Raw genomic sequence first — 25,497 nt, forward strand, 5'->3', positions numbered from 1 at the left:
GAAGCATTTTTGACTGAGCTCATCCCGAAGATGGAATACTTTTATTTCAAATTTCTCATCCCAAACCTTATCTAGACCTAAGTATAATTTATTTTGTTTCCACTCACACGCAAAGAGGGTTCTTGTAAGTCGGCGCTCAGTACGCCAACAAATCAAGCTTTCTGTTTTAAGTGCAATATTTTCACTCCATCTTCTAGTCCTTAAATATTGTTACTGCATTCTTACACAGCACACGTAATCATGGCAGTTTTACATCTTCATATTTTTAGGAGTATTTATGTATGTATAGTGAAATACTGAACAGCGACAATAACTTATTTGAGTGACTTGGTTGTGTAACCAGTGATACTAATTGTACTCATGTTTTCAGAAATAAAAGTTCACTTTTTGCAGCTCTATTGGGTACACTATATCATTTCGCCATACTTATGACCAAACATAAAGCCTTTCTTCCAGATTTATATATGTGTTATGTCATAGAAACAATGCTCCTTACACAAAATGAGTAAAATACACATAAGGAATGTATTTAATGCAGTTATCTGCAAAAATTAAAAACAGGAGGCAACAAATACCACAACCCAAAATGTGAACATAAAATATCACACAAGGGCAGTAGTGCCACTGCAAAAACATCCCATCAGGTATCATTGCAAAAAAATCTGTCATTGGCATGGCACAAGTGAATCAGAACAGCACTCAGAAAAAAACATATTCAAGCACTACAGAGCTTAGCATTGCCACAGTGACACAGTGCATTTGTTCATTTTCTTTGCACACAGATGACAGTGCACTTACTGGTTGTGCCAAAGGTACAAAGAAGAGGTGCCAGTGCATGACACAAATGTGTGAAATGCATCAATTAGTAATACACATAAGGAATCTAAGAAATACAAATATTTGGAAATAATTAAAAACAGCAATAGAACAACAAAAACAACAATCAATATGTTGACATAAAATACCAAACAATGGTAGTGCCACTATGCACAAGCTGTGCATAGTGGCACTACATATATTCAAGCACTACAGAGCTTAGCATTGCAACAGTGGCACAGTGCATTCGTTCATTATTGTTGCACACACGACAATGCACTTGCTGGTTGTGCCAAAGGTACAAAGAAGTGGTGCCAGTGCATGATACAAATACGTGAAATGCATAAATGAGTAAAACACAAAAGGAACGTAATACAATTATTTGCAAATAATTAAAAATAGCAGTAGAATAACAAATACAACTAATATGTGAACACAAGAAAATCTTTTTCACTATCCACTGGCCTTTTAAAAGTGATTTAGGCTAGTACGCAAGTCATTTGAATTCTTGTATTTAAGCACAGTGCATAAGCTTTCGAAAAAGATTTCCAGGTTCGAAGTCGATACGACAGTGAAGGTCTGCTCATTTGTTATTGATTCAAGGCTGAGCCACCGACTTTAAAACAATTAAGAACTGCTTAAGATCTTCGACACTAAAGTGAGAAAGGCAAAAGCGTGGAGCCTTTTGAAGGAGGCTGGATTTATTAAAGCACTGAGCCAGAAAATACCATAAAATATAATTCAAGCGCAAAGCATTCAAATATCGTGCCAGTAGACAAAGCAAAGGGAACAACTTATCAGCATGAAACCAGTGATTCCCTTCCCAACTATACCAGGTAAGCGGATATGCATTTAGTGATATAGTAATGATGCCTGCAACACATATCAAAACTTACAAAGAAGTAAAACTGAATTCAGGTCTTGAGCGTGAACTAAGTGTGCCCATCATGTCGCTTGCGCAGCGTGACAGTGGGGAGGGTTAAGGAGCAAACACAAGTTACTAACACCTCACTTGAGATGAAGAGAAAATGGGCATGGGCAGCAAAGCATTGATTAGTAAAGGGGCTAGCTTATGGTCTCTAAGGGTAACAGGGTGGACTCCAAGAGAACGTAAACATAGCAGGTGCAACACATCCAGGTTGGGATATGACATCAGGAAGCTTGTGGGGTTAAGGCAGCCGCAGCTGGCATAAGTGGAGGGATACGGGAGAGGCCTTCATCCTGCAGTTGGCATATTGGACCGATGATGATAGTTGCGGTGAACACACCAGCCTTATTTCTTGATGATTTGTGGCTGCATATTAACAAGAGCAGCACACACAGAAACTACTTTGTTCATGTGTGGCATCAACTTGAGAGGAATTTTGTTGCTCAGAATGCGGTAGATTTTTAGTCTCTGAATAACCCTCTCAACAAGAATGCGAACGGATGCGATTTCATAAGTTTTGTCCATGGCTTCCTGAGACAGTTGACCACCTCCTACATTAAAAGGAGGCATAAGTAAGACCGCACCTTTCCCCTCAACAGTAGTTCTTATGCCAGGAAACCCTTTGTCACTAAGGACTAAATCACCTGGCTTCACGAGTTCCAAGAACCCAGATTCTTGAGTTATAAAAGAATCCGTCTGACGCCCACCATACACATTAGACACAAATGCGATCATTCCAGTTGGTATGACCCCAACAAGAAATTTTATAGTGTAGCCGCTCTTGTAGTTTGAATACATCATATACTGACATTCAGGATTAGATGGTGTTTCAGTTCGTACTTCCGTGCAGTCAATTATGAATGTACAATTAGGGTAGTGTTCCTTGAATGGAGGTGGCATAGACAGGCTAATCAACTCTCGTGGAGGTACAAAAATCCACTTTTTGCAAGGCCACACTAAGAATGTTTATAGTCTTCACAAACATATTTGATGCGGTCGTTGCTGTTACATTAAACATGACTGCCAGCGCGGCATAGGCAATCCCGAGATGAAGGTTTGTAAGAAACAAGCACAGTTTGTCCTCAGCTGCCATATCACTTCTTCTGTACCTAGAACGGGGCATCAAGTTTAGTAAGAGGCAGAAAACCGGCAGTGTGACTCCACGCAGGTCTCGCAGTGCTTCTTCGTTGTCTTTAAGAGAAGAAAATCCAGAAAACCCACAGCTTCTCTTCCACGATCCATTTGTCAGGGTCACCTTCAAGGATGAAAATGAGTATTTAAAAACCAAGCTGAAAAGACATCTACTTAAACGGAACATTTTAACGGTAAGTAATTAATAAAAATGACTAATGCACTGCATTAGAACACAGGTGTCTAGAACTGAAATACAAATAAAGATCAGCCAAACCTGGTCTGTCAGTTCTGTGTGAGACACCTGGGTGGATGCTTCACTCCCATTGGTCACACACAGAAGCAGGGTCAGCCTTCCTGAAGAAGAGGGTGCTGTTTGGCAGTCCTAAAAGAATAAATTTATAGGTGTATAATCTTCAAGCACAATTATGTCGATGCTTCCCTGTACGATTCTAACCCCAGACAAAGTGCCACATCGCAAGGGCTATTTAATCTACGGTGAACATCTCACAGACTGCAGTAGTTACAATTTCTTTATGAACACAAAAACTTACAAATTAGGTAAATATAAATTTCCACGAATCGCAGCTTTCCCATTCCCATAAGGCACATATTTTCCTTACAAGCAGTTGCAACACATTGGATTGCATTGTATTTGGGCAATGGTAGGTGCATGTATTTTAAAAAGTTTTGAAATTACTTCATTTCAAAGCAGCACGGCTGTCATGGTACATGTGAATACCTGATAATGAGTCGCAAGGCTTATTTCTGTTATGGTAGCATATTGCCTGCATTACCTTTATTTCGTTTATTCGTAAACACCAAACAACATATCATTTATGCATGCAAACAAGCATTTAGAGCCACACTTCAGCCGAGTGAGCAGCAGAGGCTGCTGCCCCAGCCCCATTCATCACACAAGTAGAAAGAATTTCCACGTTCAGCAGGTTTTGTCTAGGAGCTCAAAAACAAAACCTGCTTGAATGTCATTATCTTTGTTATAGTTTCTATAACTGAAGGTGATAGTGAAAATGCCCTACAATGTTGCGAAGGTGCTCTCTGGATACACTGAAGTGTCTGCAATTAAAGATGTACTTACAACATCAGCATGTGTTGGGAGGGGAGCTTCAGCTGCAGTGCTGTTCATACACGCAAGCTGCAGGTCATCCATGGAGTTCGCCGAATCAGCAGCATATGTAGGAGTGGAGTCATTGACCGCCACTTTCTGCTGCTGCCATGATACATCATCTTCCTCAGGTGATGATGTTGCTTGTTTAAAATGCTTCAGCCCCCTGTGTTGTATAAACAAAAAAAAACTATGACTGCCATCCTCTGAAAGCTGAATGAATACATGCTTTGCACAATATCTTGATAGGATACCTATGCATCTTACCACTCTTTATGAATTGTCTGTGCCACTCGTACATTCAGGTATACATACTTTTAAGGCATTTTTACATACCTTATTGCCCTCTCTTGGTTTGGCATTTTTTTCCTGTAGACTGAAGGGAAGATGCTGGGCACATACGAAGGATGGTGACTGATATCACTCTTAGAGTTGCCCACGAAGTGGTCGCTGCAAATTCTTGATGAAGAATTTGGCTTCCATGTGGTGCCGTTGGGACTGCATAAAGAACAGTACGTAGTGTAGCGAAACACCAGGCATAAGCCAAGAAAATCATAAAGAAATTGTTAAAGCTGTACTCTGTGCTTTACTGCATTTTCTAATGTAACAGCAGAATGTAGTAATATTTATTACTGGAAAAAAATCGCAGTGCAAAAAAACTATTCAATCCTAAAACAAAGACGCTGAGCCTCCGCATTAAATGTCATTGATCAAAGTGCCTGTCAGGAGCTGTAGCCCATAAGTGAGCATAATATTAATACATAGCTCAAACGTAGCGTGCCATGGCAACACTAAACAAAAAGTAGCCTTGGCAAAAGCTGTTCAGGAGATTAATAGCGGATAGTTGTTCTACCTGTCCTTAAAAAGCGGCCGCCCTACCACTGCCCTCCCTCATAAATCAGCTGACGACGGTGAATTCGCTTATCACGACACACTTACCGGGCGAAGCCAACAATCCGGTGCCTTCATGACCTGTCACTAACTACAGCCGAAATGAAAGCTGTCAAGTATCTTAGTGCCATTTCGAAAAGCACCGCGAAAAACACGAGAAGCAATACAAGCGTCTCTTTTCGTTCGGTGTTTCGTTCTGTCGCGCTGCTAGTCTAGATTGGATCAAAAACCCACTAAACTCCCTAGCCTGCAAATTATGCGGAACTGTCATACTTATTACAATCTACCTGCTAAAGACGCGCGCTGCCTTCAAGTGCGCGATAAACATAAGAGCCCATCCACACATTCAACTGCCGTGCGCTTCGGTAGCGGGTTAAGCCAGTCTTCGCGCTAGTTAGCCTCACAGGTATGACTGGGATCATTAGTATTGCTGTGCGATACGAATTAAGCTCATACTACCGCAAAGGAAACACTTACTTGATTCTGCGGACTGCTGAGATCCACGCTTGGCACCTCTCTTTCTCGTACCACTTGCCAGGGAAGCGGTAAAATCTCACCGGCGGTTCCCGGTTCTTCGTGTTGTGCAGACTGTTATGGCACTCCACAACACAACAGTAATGGCTTCGAGGTTTCCGTGAACACGAAGAAGCTGATGCCATTGCAAAAACTGCAATAATATCACGCGAGATGAGCGTTTGGCACTGTTAAACGCGCCGCTGCGCTTGGTTTTCCTTGGCGCGGCACTCCCTACAACTTCGCCTCGCGCCGAAGCGGCGCTGCTGTCGCGCCGTCAAACTTGAGATTGGGAGCCCCATACGAGGAAGTGGGCTTCTGTTAAAAGCGTCTGAGGAGACCCGCCTTGTCAACGTAGCGGGCCAGCGCGCAAAGTGCACTTTTCGCCTTTTGGTGCGGCGCTTGGGGGAAGGTCAGAGCCCCTACGTTGTCCGAAGGGAGCCCTAGATCTTTGAATGTCGCGGTAATTTCTGCTCGCGCACTCGCGTGGGTGGGGCACGAACACAACAGGTGCTTCACAGTTTCTGTTGCACCGCAGTTCGCGCAGAGTGGGTCGCCCTCCTGGGTGAGGCGGTGTCGGCGTTCTGCTGTCCAAACGCAGCCGATTCTCAGCCGCAGGAGAGCAGAGACAGCGCGGTTGCCGAGGGCGAGGAATGGGAGCGGCCGAGGCATTCTTCCCGATGCCACTCGTGGGTCCGGGTGGCACATGTTTACCTTGTAGCGGATGATGTGGCGTGCCACATCGAAGGCTGAGATATTTGCGCAATATGGCACAGCCGGGTCACCGTGCGCAGCCTTCGCTAGTCGGTCGGCTGCCTCGTTGCCAGGGAGCCCCACGTGTGCTGGCACCCACTGCAGCACGATGTCGCAACCTCGCGCACTTAGCGAACACAGCTTGTGGAACAGCCACTGCACACACATCGCGGCGCGGTAGGGACGCTGCAGCTGCATGAGAGCTGATCGCGAGTCGCTGAGTATAGCGACGTGCTTCAGGTCTGGCGTCTCGGCGATCACATCAGCTGCCAGATGTAGCGCAGAGATTTCAGCCGTTGTTGATGACGCGAAGAAGCGCACGCGGCACTGCTTGGTGACGCCGATCGCGGGCGCGGTGCAGGCAGCTGTGGCCGAGTTGCCATCCTGTGAGACGGACCCGTCCGTGTAGAGATGGACACGGGAGGCGTAGTCCAGTTCCACTCGCTGAGCGGTCTCCTGCCGGATTGCGCAGTCCGGCGTGCGCTGCTTGCTCTGCACTCCCGGGATGGTTGTCTCGATTCGGAGTGCAAAGCGCAAGTTACAAAGAGCCACGGAAACGGGAGAAGAACGAAAAGTACGGCTTGCCAAGCGACGTATGCTTCGCATCCTAGGCTTAACCATAAGCTAAGCCAGGCCATTTTTTATTTTATTTATTTGTTCCTCAAAGATCCACGAGGGATATTATATGAGGGGTGGGCTGAGAAGACAATTAGCATGAATACAGATGTTGTTAGAGGGCGGTTTTGAATCTGCTGTAGTCGATGATTGTTGCCACTTCAGATGGAAGGTCACTACATTCTCGGGCTGTTTTCAGGAAAAAAAAAGACGGCTGATATGTTTTGGTGCGGGTTTTGACAGGACAGACAGAGTTAGGGTGACAATTACGGGAAATACGATGAGCGCGTGCGATAGGAATAACTTCGTGATTAAAAGTTTGGAAAAATTTATGATATAAGGAAAGACGGGCAATCTTGCGACGGGAGGCCAATATGGGGAGATAAAGCTGGAACTTTAGTGCGGAAACGCTAGTGTGCTATGAAAAATTAGAACAAACGAGTCTTGCAGCGCGTTTGTGGACTGATTCGAGCGTCTCAATCAGGTTAACAAATTTAGGATCATAGGCCGCGCATGCAAACTCCCATTTCGACCGTACAAATGTTAAGTAAGCAAGCAATTTTATGGGACGCGGTGCTAAGGCAAGGTTACGGCGCAGGTACCATAAAACTTGATTACCTGAATTTGTTACATGGTGAACGTGTTGCGACCAGGCTAGATTTTTACTTAAATGGATACCGAGATATTTATAAGGATCTACTGATTTAATGGGAGGGTTGTTAATTCTATAAATCGCATCCTGGTGGTTGGGCCGCCGGTGGAATGAAAGATGGGAAGTTTTAGCGGAATTTAATGACATTAGCCAGGCTTCACACCCCTCTTGGACGCGTAGCAGGTCTTCTTAGAGGGTGGTAATGTCGGACTGGTTGACTATTGGGCGATAGATGGCACAATCGTCAGCAAAGTGAAATCTAAAGTCTGACGAAAACTCGTCTGGTCGGGTAGAAGATTCATGTATGAAGAAAAAAGGAACGCCGACCAAAAGGTTGTTGTTTAAAACGAAGACGCTTCGGCTTCCGTACGGAAGCCTTGATCACTGGGCGGAAAGCCCAAAGCACAAAGCTTAAGTACGTCGCAGTAATCGCCCCAAGCATCTTGCGTACGTAGGCGGGAGATTGCCTGCGTTGTGGTTAAGGGTTTTGACTGTAGTTTGGATTATCAGGGATTCCAGATATCGTCGTGACAGCCAATTCTTTTCTCTTGCGATGACTGATGCTTCTTCCCAAGCTATGTTGTGCGTCGCGGCTTCCACGTGTTCCGCAAGTGCATTAGATGCAATCTTTTTGTTCCTGACGTCGTTCTTGGGGACCCTCAATCGCCTTTCAAAATTCCCGCTCTCGCCGATATAGCAGTAGTCGCAGTCTGCGCAGGGAATCTTATAGATTCCACATAACTGCAGGGTAAAAAATTACGAGCACAAAAAAGGGGAGAAAAACATACGACACGGACAAAAGCTGCTGCTCCCCTTTTTTGTGCTCGTAATTTTTCACGCTGCAGTTATGTGGAAGCAAAGTAACCAACTTGCCCAAAAGCTCGTTTTACAAAATCTTATAGATGACGCCAGGAAACTTCTTTTTCTTTATCTTGTCTTTGGCGGCCACTGAGGCATGAGCTGGTGGCCGCCAAAGACAACATAATGAAAGAGAAGTTTCCTGGCGTCATCTATAAGATTCCCTGCGCAGACTGCGACTACTGCTATATCGGCGAGAGCGGGAATTTCGAAAGGCGATTGAGGGACCACAAGAACGACGTCAGGAACAAAAATATTGCATCTAATGCACTTGCGGAACAAGTGGATGCCGCGACGCACAATATAGCTTGGGAAGAAGCATCAGTCATCGCAAGAGAAAAGAATTGGCTGTCACGTCGATATCTGGAATCCCTGATAATCCAAACTACAGACAAAACCCTTAACCACAACGCAGGCAATCTCCCGCCTACGTACGCAAGATGCCTGGGGCGATTACTGCGACGTACTTAAGCTTTGTGCTTTAGGCGTTCCGCCCAGTGATCAAGGCTTCCGTATGAAAGCCGAAACGTCTTCGTTTTAAACAACAACCTTTTGGTCGGCGTTCCTTTTTTCTTCATACATGAATCGTCAGCAAATAGCCGTATGTTAGAAGTGATTTAGTAAAACACGTTGCGGGGCTAGTTGGTTATGCATATTCTTATGCATAGTGATGTTAGAGGGCAAGTCATTTATATAAATAAGAAATAGAAGGACGCCTAAGACAGAACCTTGTGGAACGCCAGAGAGAACAAAGGAAAGTGATGACGAATGAGAATTAGCGTGAACGAATTGATAACGGTCCATTAAGAAAGCACGGATCCTATCCAGAACCAAATGATGAAGGTTTAGGCGTGAAAGTCTAAGAAAGAGGCGCGCATGAAGGACTCTATCAAACGCTTTTTCAAAATCTATGAATATGGCATCCTTAGGAACGTTAGGATCCAGACATGCATGTATGTCATTAAGGAAGATAGCAAGATGTGTGTCACAGGGACGACCTTTGCGGAAGCAGTGTTGAATAGGATGAAAAATTATGCGATGATAGAAACCTGGCAGTATGAGAATATATTCAGTCAATCAGATTTATTTCCTTAAAGACCCCTTTATAGGGGCATTACATAAAGGGTGGATACAACCTTTTATGTGATAGCAAGTAATAATGCGTTATGATGACGACAAATAGCTCTAGGCTCTACGCGCGAAGTTCGCTACATTACATTTTTCATGATTTTACAGCAAACACTTGTCAACGAGATAGGTCTGTAATTAAGTGGTGATAATCGGTTACCTTTTTGTACACTGGAATGACCTTTCCGATCCACCAATCACGTTGTAGTGAGGACGAAGAAAGCGACTGCTGAAAAATCAGAGATAATATGACACTACAAAGAACTTTAGTATTTTTCAGTATTTTCGGGTTGATGCCATAAACACCAGCAGATGATGAATTTGTTAACAATTCTATGATCTTTAATACTCCACTCAGCTGAAACATAATGTTTTTCCTAGGAAAATCATTAAGACAGTGGACTTCAGAGAGGTTATCGAGAGATTAATCAGCAAATACAGAGCAAAACTGATCATTTAGGGCATTTGGAACATCTAAATCCCAATATTTAAGTCCAGAATGATCAGTTAGTAAAATTTCGCTAGACGTAGAGGCGGTAATAGTTTGCCAGAAGCGCGTGGGGTATTATGTAGCATATTAGGCAAGGCATAAGCAAAGAAGTCACCCTTAGCTTTGGTCACTTCGGCGTCATAGTTAGCGGAGACAGTGGAATATTTGTTCCAGCCTGCGCTATGTTAGTAGCTTTAGTTGTACGAAATAATCGTTTTTTTTTGTTGTTTAATTTTTTAGTGTTTTATTATACCATGAGGAACAAGGTCGCTCTGTTATTGTGATAGTAGGAATGTGTATACTGATAAGGCGTTGCATTTCGACTTGAAAAGTAACCAGTTTGATTCCAGTGAACGAACTTGAAAATCAGGGGTAAAGTTATGGATGAAAGCAACGAGGTCACGGTTAAGACTGTTGTAATCACCTTTATCGTATAGGGTCCGTGTTTTCTTTTTATTTATGTTATCCTGTAGATGACATGAGAAAGTAGCATGAATAGTCAGGTGATTGCTAAGCCCTTCTAGTTAAGTTATCGGTGAAAAACTACCAGGTTGGGATGTCAGCACGAGGTCCAAAATGTCAGCAGATGGATTTGTTATTCTAGTTGGATGATCTATTAATTCTTCTAACCCAAAAGTATGGCTGGTCTGAGCAAATTCGCTATCAAGATTATGGAAATTATGGAAGGGAAATTGAAGTCACCGAACCAAAAAATCGGAGTGTTTGGATAGAGGATTGTTAATCTGTTCAAAGCGTCATGAAACAGAGCACTAAATGAAGAGTCATGGTTGGGAGGCAGATAACAAACTTCGATCAGAACTCGAGGGTAAGATTGATCGCAGCAAAGCCAGACCATTTCCAAAGGGCTTGAAATGTTTACCTGTGAACAATGTAACGTGCAAACAGTGGCTATTAGGACTTCCCCACCTCGCATGTCTCTGCGATCTGATCGGAAAATAACAAAGTTAGGAAGACAGGGTAATATTTCCACGTCGTAGATAGCAGATGTAAGCCAGATTTCGGTTAATAAAACAACATAAGCGGAACATGATTCAACTGAACTGCTTAAAGTGCTATTTCGCCATTTTAAATGGAAAGCAGCCGCCAGACATGCAAGCACACATTCATTGGGAGCGCATTAATTTTGTCAAGTCCTTTTGGAAGCACGATATGCTACCTGCCCTGCTGCACTTTGCACACCATGCACTCATCCCTGAGATGCTGAAAAAGCGAGTGAAAAGAGTAGGGAAACTGTACACATGCGGACAGTATGTCTCTTATAAGAAACTCCAGCAGGGTGTTCATGTCTGGCAACCTGGAAATGAGGGCCTAACAGTAAAAATCAGTAAGCTGAAGTGAGCTCATGACGAGAAGGCAAAACACGCAATACTTGCAAGCCCGTAAGCCAATGCGAACCACCGCGAGAACAGGCATAACCCTTTAAAAGAATACAGAAAAACTGGAATTGGCATGTATCGACAGATTAGTCTTCTAATTAAACATATTTAAATTTCACTGAAAATATAAAATCTTGAGCAAAATATTAAGGCCAAAGCGAAATTACTGTTCCTAGAATGCTCTATGTAGCAGATCATTAAGTCAAACAGGAAGCTTGTCTACCGCGTGAAGAAACACCCTGATAGCACTTAAAGGTCATTCGGTCCTTAGTAGTGCCGTAATGGCCTGCTATGCGGCTGAAGCGAAAAGCCTTTGGTCTTAAGGTTTTTGACCAAGACTATTTTTAAGCTGGAGAAGGTAAAAAACAAATACAAATCAACATCACCAGCCACGCTCATAAGTATGCTGCATGCAGTGACGCACAGACAGTTCTCGTGGACCCCCAAGGCTAGGTTGCTCTGCCTTTGTCTTCCAAATGACTACGCAGTCCTTCTCAATCTTGACGTGAAAAGTGGCGAGAATAAATAAATTTCATGTTTTAAATCTAGTTTTGCCAGCAATAAATGTGTTTCGAAGCAGTGCAGGCATCAACTTGGCAGAGACACAGCATCTGTTTTTGTTAAAAAAATATTCGATGGAGCTGAAATCTTAAGATAGATGTTCACAGTGCTCACATGATTGCTTCTCATCTTGTGCGACCTTTGCTTCTTTAGCTAGACACGCCAATTCTAAAACAAAATTGTTTTGTCAGGTCTTCTGGATGCCGCAGTGATGTCTGCTGCACCTGTTGCTCTCCGAGATGCATATCTGCCCCATATGGACGGATTAAAAATGAAAAATAAAACTTGCATTTTATTCTGCTCTCAAAATGTTTTTTTTTTTTCAAACAAGTAAAACAATCATGTTGTCAACACTTTTTTACCAGCATTGGCTGTGACCTGATTTCTTCTCGAGAAGGCAGAGTGGTGAGTTTTAGCAGCTCTCGTTGAAGTATGTTCACCCACGTGGTGAAGATGCTGCTGACCTGGCTTTCGCACATGACAAAGTTGAGTGCCAGCTCTCTGCCACAGATTCATTTTCTCAGCCGAACCATTTCATAAAAAAACTTGTTTTCCTATTTCGAATCTTTTGGGCGGCCACAAAGGTCACTTTTTTTTGTTTCCAGTACCCCAGTAATACCTCAGTAAAATATTTCACTGGCACGCGGACCAAGGCAGTCCAAAAAGCCTTTGAAACTTCGTAGTTTCAAAGGCGTAGTTTCAAAGTCCAGCGTAGTGCATGCAGTTGCTTGGGTCATGTGTATCTTCAATGTGAGAAGCCTCGACTTGACCCTGACCAGCTTGCAAACAAGTTTTAGGTTCCTCTTTTCAAGGTAGAGCAATGTTTTTTTTGTAATTCGTCTTCTTCACGCTCCATTCGTGTCTCTTTGCCACAGTTGCATTCTTCACAGCTGCAATCCTGCATTCAATGTCCCTTGGTATCTAAAAGAAACGTCAAAGAAAAACAGGACTGTTACTTTAACAGAAGGAGGACTAAAGCTAGGAGAAGTTCTATGGCCGCTGTCCGATAGCTGTGTTGAACTTGGGGCAGGAAGATTTGGATGGTGTTCATTTGTACCAGAATAAAGGTAACTGTATGACTGCCATGTCAATTTAGCAACAGATAAAGAGCGTCTTGTTGACAAACATTAAAAAGAAACATTCTGTCTTGCTAAGTTAAGTGCTTCAGTATATGGCACGTCTCTTAAAAAATCTGTTGTCATGGCCCCTGTAAACAATGTAATGGTCTGTACGGAAAGCGTACAGTGTGAACAACGGCTGCTTTAAATTATAATGTTATCAGATTAAACACATAAGGATGGTGACAGAAGTATCAACGTTTGCGTGCACACATGAGCTCACCATATGCAGAAATCTTCAGCTGTCGAGGTATTGAGGAGGTACTACACCATCTGAGAAGTCTGCAGCTATCTCGATGTCGCCTGTGAATATGAAAAGATGTCTGCCAAGACAACAGCTTGGTTTGGGAAACAACCACACCTTGAGTAGTTGTATGTGCATATGAGCTCACCATTAGCAGAAATTTCTAGCTGTTGTAGCTCTTCAAGAAGTACATAACCTGAGAGGCCTGCAGCCATGTGACCATGGGCTGCAAGCATAAAAATAAACTGCCATGAAGACGGCACCTGATTTCAGGAGGTGCCGTGTAAAAAAGGACGCCGAGAAATGAACCATTTACACGTCATTAAAAAACTGCATGCCAGGTCCTTGAACCGTACAATTGGGTCATTGGGTGGTAGGTGGAGGGTGGGGGTTCGACTCTCCGCCGTAAGCGTTGCAGCCCAGGTTGACTCCTGCATTGACTAGTGCGGAACAAAAACTTGCTCTTAACTGCCAGGCACTGCCAATAAGCTCCTGTTTGGCTTTTGATGTCCATCAAGTGTACTTTTGTTTACTTGGTAAATAAAGATATATTTTAGTTTTATGAAGATAATAATATGATTTGCATGCATTAATCACAATAACTTTATACCGTAATTCTTCCGGAACCGAAAAATGCCAGGGCATGGACTAAAAGCCGCTATGTAACCAGCTTGACTAAGGCCCTTGCGCCCTTTTCTGGCAGTGTATACAGCGGTTACAAATAATACAGCAATGAAATATTGTGGAGTTGCATAGTTGCAAAAATATATACCTATAAAGGTAAGGCATATTTCTACATAATAACAATACACGTTGGATTTAGGAAGCTCGTACTCGCAGTTCATAAATGTGGTATTATTTTCTACAGGAGTCGCTGCATTACAGTACAAAAATATAAGCCAATAAGTTCTTGTCCATACACCGTAAAACGTTTATAACCAGTTTGCACAAAAACACATGCTTTAAATAATTTATACCCTAGAGACGAAAAATATATATACAGAAGCGACAGTATGTACACGGTCGGTAAAAAGTTCCCTGGCCAGAAGGCCTGCTTTCAAGCACTATAGTATATTCGATTAGCTTGCCATATGCAGAATGCTCGACCTCTGCTGGGTCCTCACACGGTGTGACATTTTCTCTTGAGCAACTTGCACTGATGTCAGCATCCTCTGTAGGTGAACGAATAATTTGAGGTACTGAACGCATAGCGCTAATTCACCTTCCCTCTTCGTTTGCAGCAGCTGCTGGACCGGTCACGAACAGTGAAACACAGTAGCGAAATTTCCATTCTTAGTCGCAATATTCACGTTTGCACCAGCCCAGTATTTGCACTCTGTACAGTAATAGTCATATTCTAAACACCTCGGCTCAATGTCCACCCTCTACTGACCATGGAGCCCAAAAATGTTGATACAGGCTGTACGTGCCAGTAGAAAGCTCAAAGCTGCGCAAGTGTCTTCAAACTTGCCATTTGTTGACCTAATCACAGTCACGCACATATTGCTGTTTTTGGAAAAACAAAGCATAGCCTGTAGCCATTTCCAAGCTTTGGAGTGAAGCACGTGTTTCATGCGCCTGTATAATATTATTGTTTAACAAATTTGCCTGCCAGGCTGGTTGGTATTCTAGGCTAGTTGATTTCACATTTTATAAAATGTGAAAGCGCTCGGAAAGACAAGGACGGCCCCGTAAAGTTCACTCGTCCATGTCTTCCCGAACGCTTTCAAAGTACAGAAGTCTTGTTCTATACACAATACCTCATGGGCACTCAGCTCCAGGTTGAAGCTAATAAAAAATTCAGCTTTTTAAAGTGAAGCGTGGAAATGAAAAAAAAAACTACTAGAACAGGTTGTTGAGAATGCAGCTATCTTATTGTTTCTATTGGTTTGTGTCTGTTGTTTTTAGGAAACTTTCGTTGCTGCCCTATACAAAATACACTATAAAGATGCTGAATAACCTTGCAGACAGGACTGGAGTAAACTGAGCAGAGAGAAGACATACATTTTTGGTTTATTTAGCAATGAGAGTGCTTATGTGAGGTACGTCTCAAGCTTTTAGGATATTGATATTTAATCGAAAACACCTTCAATCGATTTCTCTTGGGGCAGTGAAAGGGATGGCGGCTGTTGTGTGGCAGCAAGTTGATCAGCCAGGTTCTGCTCTTTATGCAGTTGGTTTGCACAAGCAACACCTGGAGGGACGTTTTGCGAGATTTAGTGAGGGCACATGTATCATGAAAGCTGAAGCATACACTGCCAGTGAAACCGATAGCAACGAAAAACTGTGATGCCAAATGCCACAAAATGAAAAGAAAAAACCTAGCCTTTCTTGATAAAAGGCTATTAAAGGGACCCTGGAACACCTTTTGAGGGGAGTACATAAACTAGCCCTACATTCATTTTTATTTATTTATTTATCAGTGTACCCACATCTCCTGTACGGCATTACAGTGGCGGGGAAGGAAAATACAAGGCAAGGGCGTAAATGTAGGAATTACATCAACAATCAGGAATATGCAACAATGAAATCAATTCACCATAGAAACAAATGAGTCCTTTGATACGGCAGTTGCAACAGCACTAGCAAGTCGATTCCATTTCCTGGTACTTCGGGGAAAAAATGACAGTGTGAAGAGGTCTGTTCTACAGTATAATTCTTTCACCTTGTTCCTGTGATCTGTACGCGACGAAATGTAGTTGGGGCTCAGCATGTACCGACCGGATTCTATACCTGTTTTGGAATGAAAGATAATAGGAAAGAATTTCGGACGAAGGATTTTTCTTCATTTTCCAAGCGTGTTCCAGCCAAGACTGTCTTTTGCAGTTGTCTTTGAGTTGTTGAAGACAAAGCTAACTCCCATGTTCTGTACTCCTTCTAATTTACGAATATTACTCACTGTCATTGGATCCCACACTGTGCACCCATACTCAAGTACAGACCGGACAGACGTCTCGTATAACGGCGCTTTTGTTTCAGCAGGCAACCATTTCGTGTTTCTGCGGATGAACCCTAAAACTCTGCAGGCTTTAGCTGTTATATAGACGCCTAGATATTTCTGCTCCATCAGATTTCAAATTTGTGCCGTTAATATTATAAGCATATTCATGAGATGTCTTTTCTAGTGAAGCACATGTGTGCTGTTTTGTTTGGATTAATTTGCATGCCCCCATGTATCACACCATAGGGAAAACCTATTTAAGTCTTCCTGTAATTGGACACAGTCATTTGGATTAGTAATTTGCATGTACATCTCACAATTGTCCGCGAAGTCGTACAAAAGAGGAATTACCATCACAAATGTTTTCATATAACCTAAAAACAACAGTAGGCCCAGAACGGACCCCTGCGGTACAACAGAAGACACACTTACACTGTTCGACTGTTCTTCATTGATAGTCACCTTTTGGCTTCTTAATTTAAGATAATCTTTTTATCCATTTAACAACTCAATTTTTATGTTACATCAGGACAGCTTTTCAATAAACAGTGAGTGCGAAACAACATCAAAACCTTTTTAAAGTCCAAGAAAACACAGTCAACAACAATCCCTTGATCTAAAGCACCTGCTATATCATGGGTAAATGCTGTAAGTTGGGTAATACAAGAGAAGCCGCTACGCAAACCGTGCTGTTGAGGATTCAACAGAGAGTACTTATTGAAATGTTTTATGATGCCAGTTTAAAACACATTCTCGAGAACTTTACAAACGACACTTGTTAAAGAGACTGGTCGGTAATTGCTATCGATATTCCGAGGTCCTGATTTGTGCACTGATAAAACATTTGCTACTTTCCAGTCTAGATGCAAAGCGCTCTCTTGAAGTAATGTACAAAAAATATTGTGCAAGAATTCGAAAAGAAGTATTCGAGCAAGCAGAAAGCAAGGCAGATGGTAATCCATCAGGACCGGTGGCTTTGAACTTATCGAACCGTTGAAATATTGTCTCAATGCCGTGTTTATCGATAACAATATAATTCATTGGCTCATCGAGCACTATACCGGAACGAACTAGTGTTCGGTTTTCGTTCCTATTTGCAGAAAGCACAGATTTAGAGAACGAGTTAAACCATTCGGCTTTATCTAGGCTTTCATCAATAATGTCAGCGCTCATGGCAAGTGGTGGAATGGAAACGTCATCGTTACCATTTCTTTTGATAAGCTGCAGCAGTTCTTTGCGGTGTTCTCTGACGCGTAAATGAAAGGAGCCAAAATATGTATCCTTCGCACGTTTAAGAACGGTGTTCAATTCTTCACTTATGGCTTCCAATTTTTGCTTTTGCTTTACTGAAGGATGCTTTTTGAAAGCAGCATAAGCGCTTTTTCCTTTCTGAATTACACTCCGTACCTGTCTTGTAGACCAAGGTTTACTTTTGCTGCGCCGCTGCGTCCTTCCCAGAGACAGCACATACAGGTCACGCAGCTCAAGAACTTTTGTTTTGAATATGTTCCACAATTCCTGCACGCTTTGAGGTTTGGCTAATGTTTCAAACACATACAAGTACCTATCTAGTGAAAACGAGATGAGTGAGTTGACTGGAGGTGTTGAATGCTACAGGTGCGATTAAGTGCTTCTTCTGCAGGCAATTGCTCCACCGTAGCGTCATTTCTATGTTAATAACGTCCTAAAACCGGTCGGATCTACACCGCTGTGCACAGTCGCTTATAGTAGCACATATTCCACTGCCGCAGTCACCATCTATGCACACATTCACTCCACAGAGTCCAAACCACATTCCACTCCAGAAGTCACCATCTATGCACATATTAAGTAACTGTAGAGCATGGTCCATTGCAGTGCCACAATCCATACACGCATTCACTCAGAGTATAACGTAGTCCAGTCCGGAAGACACCATCTACGCACCCATTCAATCACAGAAACAGAAGACTATAGTCTGTTCCTATTGTCACCATTGAGAAACAAGAGCAGTGTCCTGCAGAAATGTTAAAAGAAGGCGTGAAGCCTCCCTTCTGCATGTCTGGTTTCCAATCGGGTAGACAATGTCCTGAACTCTACTGTGAATTGTTCCTGTCTTCTTGAAGGAAGCGAACATCACATACCTTTCCGCGTTGTACCCTGGGCAGTACCTAACATATAGTTCGATATCCCCGCACACAACACTAAAAGAACATAGCGGAGATGATGCCACGCCCGTTTTATGCATCCAGGTAGGAGAGCGAGCAGAAGCCATGCGAATTCTATGTAGTAGGGTCGCCTGGGATCTTCTCAGTCCCTTGGTCACACATGGCTTTTGAGGTGCACTCCAGAGAGTAGTGAAATGATCGAGCACCGTTTTCCTGTACAGACTGTCCATCTTGAGGCACTTTTTTCGATGGATTCCTTGACAGAGCATTATGGGCGAGACTGTCTGCCACCCCACTACTTCTGACTCCTATGTGAGAAGGCACCCATTGGAAATACAGCTGATTCTGCTGGTGCTGATTCTGCACCAAGCCTAGATAGCATATAGACAAGGCATCAGTAGGGAATCCGTGCTCTAACCTCAGAAGGGCAGATTTTGAATCATTTAGGATGACAACAGGTTGAGCCGCAGAAGGCACTAACTTCCGTAAAGCCGCCTCAATAGCAAAACATTCGGCCGTTGTTGAAGATACGACAGCAGTAAAGCATACAGACCACTTATAGTCCAAAGAAAGAATGTAAAAAGCCGCTGCGCTAGCTTGTTTGATCTTGTCCACAGAACCATCCGTGAAAATTTGAAGATGGCGGGTATACCCTGTTTCGAAATGTTCAAGTACAAGCGAACGCGTTGCTGCCAAAGAAAAGCTGCGCTTTGCGCTCACATGGGGAATTGTGACATAACAGTCGAGGGTCGGAAAAGACCAGGGGGGTTTCGACCATTTCCTTTGCCTTCCGACATTAAGGCCTCAAGAACTAAGAGTATTAAGTGCCAAGTAGGCCTTTGATTCGTATCTCTTGCAGAGCCACTGGAAAAGAGATCGACCAGTTACCGTGTGTCCTAGGTGGCCAAGATGCAAAAGTTGTCTTTGAGAAGCGACCAGGCTAAGAGGTTTCGATAGAGACTCATGAAGTACTGCCTTGTTCGCAGCCGCCCGAGGAAGTCCAATGGCTCTTCTCTTTCTGTGGGCGACTTCGAGACGTTCAAGCAGAGATGTCGGGGGGAAATTAAAGGTAATTGATGCATTATGCGTCTAACCCCCAGCGCTTCATGAAGTTTGACCATTGAAGATGGATGGTTTGTCCATTTCTCACTTGCAATTCTACAGATCACATTGAGACACGAAGATAGAGATGAAACAATTGAGTCGACAGCATTTCGCCGCTGTAGACGGGAGTCAGTAATGACGTCCAGGAAACGCGTGTGGTTTAATTGGCGGATGCAAGAGTGACCAAGGTATATCTTCAACCACGCTTGATGTCTTCGTACACATGGAAACAGAACAAAGCGGGATTTTTCCACTGATAGAGACAATCCCACACCTTGAAGGTAATGTACGGAAAGTAGAGCCTGTCCGAGCTATGAGGGCTAATCGCTTGTGTTGGTAGCCAGTAATCCAAATACAGAGGTCGTCAGCATATATTGACATACTTGCATGCATTTTTTTTTGCAACGAAGCGGGAAGGCCAGCCATTACGACGTTAAAGAGCGTGTGGGAAAAACACTTCCTTGAGGCGCACCTCATGATAGAACCCTTTCGGTGCTTAAGGTACTCCCTAATTGTACACGAACTGCGCGATCATTTAAAAACTTGTAAATGAATCTTAACATATGACCCTGTATGCCCATGCCCTGCGAACAGTTCAGAATTGAGCTCTGAAGCACGTTGTCGTAAGCTTTTGCTACGTCAAGAAAAATGACTAAGGTGCACTGGTGGTCAATGCGACTCAGCAAATCTAAGACGCTATCTTGGGCACTAAGACCTCGGCGGATTCCTGTCATACATGTTGGCATTACCTTGGAGTCCTCAAGCCACCACGATAAGCGTTCATTTACCAGCTTCGCCATCAACTTAGCTACAAAGAAGGTCAATGACACAGGGCGATACGAGGCAAGGTCCGTCATGTCTTTGCGAGGCTTCAGTACTGGAACTTCATGTGCCACCTTCCATGACAAATGAACATCACCAGCCTCCCAAACTCGATTGATGAAGTTTTGGAGCTCCTTCCTGAGTTCCAGGGGCAGATTATGGAGCATTTGGTTGGTGATGCCGTCGGGTTCCGGTGCACACCGGCGCCTCAAGCCACTGAGCGCAGTCTGAAGCTCACGAAGCGCGAACTGGACGTGCATGATAGACCTGGAGGATGCAGATGGTGTATATATATCAATTACAGAATTAGCACGTAGGAGTGCATCTGCAAATTCCTATGCCAAGCACACAATAGGTTTATTTCTTGCTTATTGCACGAGCTTCAAAGGCTTCGATGGGCTAGATTTTCCACGAAGGCTGCCAATAACTCGCCATATTCTCGTCATCGGTGAGAACGCAAGTCAAACTAGCGCAGAATGAGGCCCATAGTAACCCGTAGAGCTTGTTCGTGTACCGCCGAATGGCAGAATTCAGCCTATTGAAGGTCGCTTTCACGTCCCTGTCGTCTTTCTTCCGCTTGAGTTGGCGCTCCTCCCTTCTCGCGGTGCAAATGTTCCTGCGTTTTAAATCCGGGGCCGGAAAATGATCAGGTAATTTGACGGCCGTAGTTGCTGCCAGCTAACTAGAGATCGTTTTCTCAATAACATCGCCAGAAACACGTTCTACGTGCTCTCTGTACTTGTCCCAGTTGACCACAATGCTGATTTTAGGACTGCGCATAAGGAAGTCCGTAGCAAGCACAAAAATCGGATAGTGATCACTTCCTATGAAGTCAGGTGCTGTTATCCACCTAACGCGGACGTCAGGTGAATGCAGAGTCAGTTCTATAGCCCTCGCTGAGGCTCGAGGCCAGAAGAAAGCGGGGCTTCCGTCATTGGCAACACACATGTACAGTAAGGCATGCTGCTGGGCAAGTTGGTTAAGCATCTTTGAAACTTGGAAAGAATCCACCTTGGCGCACGTAAAACCACACACACAAAGGAAAGACAAGGAGACAACGGACAGGCGCCAGCTTCCAACTGTTTATCACTCAAGAATACCACACAGATAAATAGTCTCAGGATACGCCCCCTTTTTTCACTCCATGTGCCTATCACAGCCATAACCTATCACCCTGCATTATCAGTTTTTGCACAGAAAATTGTACTCCGTCGCATACAAATTCACTGACGTGTCACTCACACACAAAGCCGCCTTTTTCTTAATGTGAAACGCTTCCAATAAAAGCCTCACCTGTTTAATCTTGCTCCTGCCAAGAATCCTCGCCTTTTCCAGTCGGGGTTCGCACTTGCACATATTAACATGGTTGACCAAGTTGGCATATTTATCTTTATTGTTTTCAACCTTTTTGCAATGTTCCCCAATGCGTTTGTTGATGCACCTCCCGGTTTGCCCTATATAGGACTTTCCACAGGTCATGGGTATCTCGTACACCACTCCTTCCATACAACGGGTGAAGACACGCTGATGTTTTATATTGCATTCAGGGCGCTCAGTGCCACAAATCCGGGGTATAAGTTTGTTCAGCTTGTTTTGTGCTGAAAATACTAGCGGTACTTCGTGTCTGTTAGCCACCTTCTTCAGATTATGTGACAGTTTGTGCACATAGGGCATAACTTCAGGTTTTACAGCAGGGCTCCTTTCCTCCGGATTCTTTGGCCTGGTACAGCGTTTTGTTTTTTGGGGGAGGGTTTCAGCGACTTCAGTCAACACCACCGAGGGGAAACCAGCAGCCAACAGACGGCCAATCTGATTTTCGAAGCTATCGTGCATTTGGTGCGGACATGACTTTGAAAGCAAGGACTCAATGCAGAGAGAGGCGATGGCGCGCTTCACAATTTTTGAATGCGCCGTATTGAAGGGCAGGAGTTCCTTGCTAGTACGGGGATAGTAACCCCAGCATAAATGGTCCTCCCGGAACGCTAACCTAAGATCTAGAAATTGCAGTTTTTTCTCACTTGGGACTTCATGCGTAAAAACTAGACCGCGACATTTGAGGTTAAAAACACTTAAAATCCTGGACACAATAGCTTCAATAGCTCTGGAGACGAGCGCACACTAAACCATATTTTCTTCTCTTGTTCAGAACTCCCAAAAACTAAGAAAGAAGCATTTTAGTAAATTGTATAATAAATACATTCCTTTACACCCTGCCCTGCTCTCAGGTGAAAATGCCATTGTTAACCCGTCTTGTGTTTTTAGTATCTTAAAGGTAGCAGGTGTTCTTGAGAAGTTGTATATTATGAGCCACTGCTTTCTTTTATTACCTGATACACTTCAGCGATTTTCTCATTCCTGAGAAGGCCGAGATCTCTATTTGATTCGTTGGGAGTTTTAAGGTCATTGCTCAGCCAACGAGGGGTGCTGAAGTTACACAACCTTTTTTAAAGCTTTTACTCTCAACCCTTTATAAACTTTCTTTCCTCTCTCAATACTAGGTAGAACGAACTAACTTTTAAAGTCCTCTACTCCGGTCACCATGTTTGTTCTCATATTAGTAAACGCGCAGAAAACAATTCTTCTATACCTTAAGCTTGGCGCATGATATCCTTTGCTTGTTATGCGCTATTAAACCAAGCATATGACGGCACAAAACTGCGAAAAAATATGGCCTCGCTTCAGGTTCCCGTTTCGGGTTCAGATTCAATTCCAGTTCGACACCCTTGATGCGCTACTGCTGCTACTGCCTTATGCAAATGCGTAGCGATTATTGCGAGTATCGTCGAAGAAATCTCGGCAGTCCGAACGTGGCTGCTGAGGCCAATGGGAACAGGCTAGGTAGGCTGGATGACACGCAGATATGGTCCGCATTAAATCTTCGAAATCTTGCGTCTGCGTCGGCAGGAAACTCTTCAGATGCTGCGCAGCCGCAGTGAAGCCGTACCTCAACGCTTGAGCTCCAACGGCGGTCCATCCGCAAAACTGCGTAATAGAAGAAAAGCGTCGGGCCCCTTCCAAGACAAGCGTCCCCGATGTGCTACTGCTGCTATACTGCCGATTGCAAATGCACATAGTACGAGTATTACGTCTGGTTGCAAAACAAGGGCAGCTGCTGTGATAAATTTCCACTAGATGGTGTGGCTGCCTTTCCGACGAGAATGCAACTCTTCTGTATTTCCTTTATTCCCCGCACCTTTCTGCAGGGACGTTTGTTTCACTGTCACGCACCTAAGCTGTTCGCGCATACCTCCGAGAGCGGTCATGTGGCTTAGAGTAACTTATATCAGTGCGACCGACTTTCGCAATGTAGAGCAAGCTGATAGGACTGGGGCTCCCAGGCTGCCTGCTACGGCTGCGCAAAGCTGAGCGATGAAATTGTCAAGGCGACCCTCCGACAAACGTTGCCTGCGACTACTCCGCTTGCCTCGCATTGGGAGGGCGTCAGGTTCACTCCAATGATGATTATGGTCGGATGGCTGTGCCATTTCTAGCGAGCGGACATTTCGGAATGCGGAGACGGTTTCCTTGATGCGGCAGAGCCCACCGGGTGACGCTACCATTATGCCGCTTCACCTGATACAACTGTACGCGTTTCCACCGCAAATAGCCCGCGTGCTTCGAACTTTTTTTGCTCTAGGACTCATTTTCGTCCCGCTATCCACCAAACGTGCTCAAAACAATCAATCTACCGCCGCAGCTTTGTGCCCGTTTATTATACTTACCGTTAGCGGCAATGCATGCGCCCTGTGTGTCTGTCCTGCAGCATATTGCTCCTGCACTAGAATCTGGTCTAGTTGCTCAGTTTAAAATGGGAAGAAACCGCCGCTGCTGGTGGTTTTTGCAGCGCGATCCAGCGTTGCAAGCATAGTGACTGCCCTAAAGGGTGCTTGATACTGCTGGTGGGTGGCAAAACGTGTATTGTAAAACCGACAGAATCGTGGCTCATTCTCATTAGTGGGCGTACATGGGTGCGAATACGGCGAATTTCGCATGCCAGCACGTAACAGTGACGCACCGCTGCCGCGGCATTGACTTTAGAAATAGAAACACCGCCTGTCTGTAGTCACCATGAGATCTTAAAGTACACGAAAGGTGATTACTCAAGCTTTGCTCCGCACATGACAGTGCGATATGCAGCGCGCTCTCTCAGGTACGATAAGCTGAGGCGATGAGAGCAGTATCAAGTACAGGGGCAGTGTGCTTCACCTGAGACAGACAGGGTGCACGCATTGGTGCTGCGTCGGCGCCGCGCAGGGGACGGAAAATCATCAATGATAACTGTTGTCAGTTAAAATGAGGCAGCATGTGGAGTGTTTCGAGTGCCTTTGGTTGCTAGGAGGACACAGATGAGTCCGAGAGGAAACAAAAGTTCGAAACACGCGAGGTGTTGCGACCGACAGCTTACAATTGTTTTCTTGTATGTAAACTACTAGTCTGCGGAGACGTTGAAGAGAACCCATGGACCTACTGTTGAAAGAATGTTTGCCGATTCGAAAAATTACCAATCGATCATATTGAAAGAAATTACTGACAATTGCGACCATGTGACATCTACGGAAACCAATATCGAAGCTCTTGAACGCCGCTCAACTGATGTAGATAAGTTACTGCAATAAATTTGTGAGAAAACAGCGCAAATTAAGACTCTTCAGGAGAAGGTTCGTAATTTAGAGCGCCAAGTTTATCACCGCAATGAAAAATCGACTGATCTTGAAGACCGTAGGCGCCGATCAAATCTAGTAATTTTTGGTATAAAAGAAAAAGATTAAGATAATCAAAAATCTTGCGGAAAGCGGTAGTACACGACGTTTTTCCCGAAAAATTGCCACAGCCGTGCAGCGCGGTCGCTAGGATACACCTCTTGGCCAGAATTCACGGAATAGACCCGTAATTGTGTACCTTCAAGATTTTCTGGAGAAAGAGGGTGTGCTCTGTTATGTAAAGAAACTGAAAGACTCCTAGATTTCTATCCAAAATGATTACGGTCGAATTACGCTCCGTAAAAGAAAACTGCTGCGGCAGCGTGCGAGCGCTGAAAGGGAGAGCCCTAGAAAACGTGTTTTCTTTGTGCATGACAAATTGAGCATAGATGGCAATCTTTATGACTGAGACGACGTGCAGAATGAACGCGTTCTTATCAGACAGGATTGTGAACCTCAAACTTCCCCTTGACGGGGCGCATGCTCCATTGATTAGCATCTGAGGGTACTAAACTTTGATGCCAGGAGCCTGGCGAAAAAATCTGAAGAACTTCAATTACTT

General features: G+C 44.0%; 1 protein-coding gene and 1 pseudogene across 2 annotated transcripts in view; one reads left to right on the top strand and one right to left on the bottom strand.

Annotated features, from left to right (window-relative positions):
* The window catches only part of LOC144100731 (uncharacterized), a 308,214-nt gene that overhangs the window by 273,732 nt on the left and 8,985 nt on the right, over window positions 1-25,497 (top strand). The gene's annotated exons all lie outside the window — the stretch shown is intronic.
* LOC144100730 (uncharacterized) lies at window positions 1,948-4,090 on the bottom strand (annotated as a pseudogene).

The sequence above is a fragment of the Amblyomma americanum genome, chromosome 8 (genome assembly GCF_052857255.1).
Source record: "Amblyomma americanum isolate KBUSLIRL-KWMA chromosome 8, ASM5285725v1, whole genome shotgun sequence".
In the NCBI taxonomy this organism is placed as follows: Eukaryota; Metazoa; Arthropoda; class Arachnida; order Ixodida; family Ixodidae; genus Amblyomma; species Amblyomma americanum.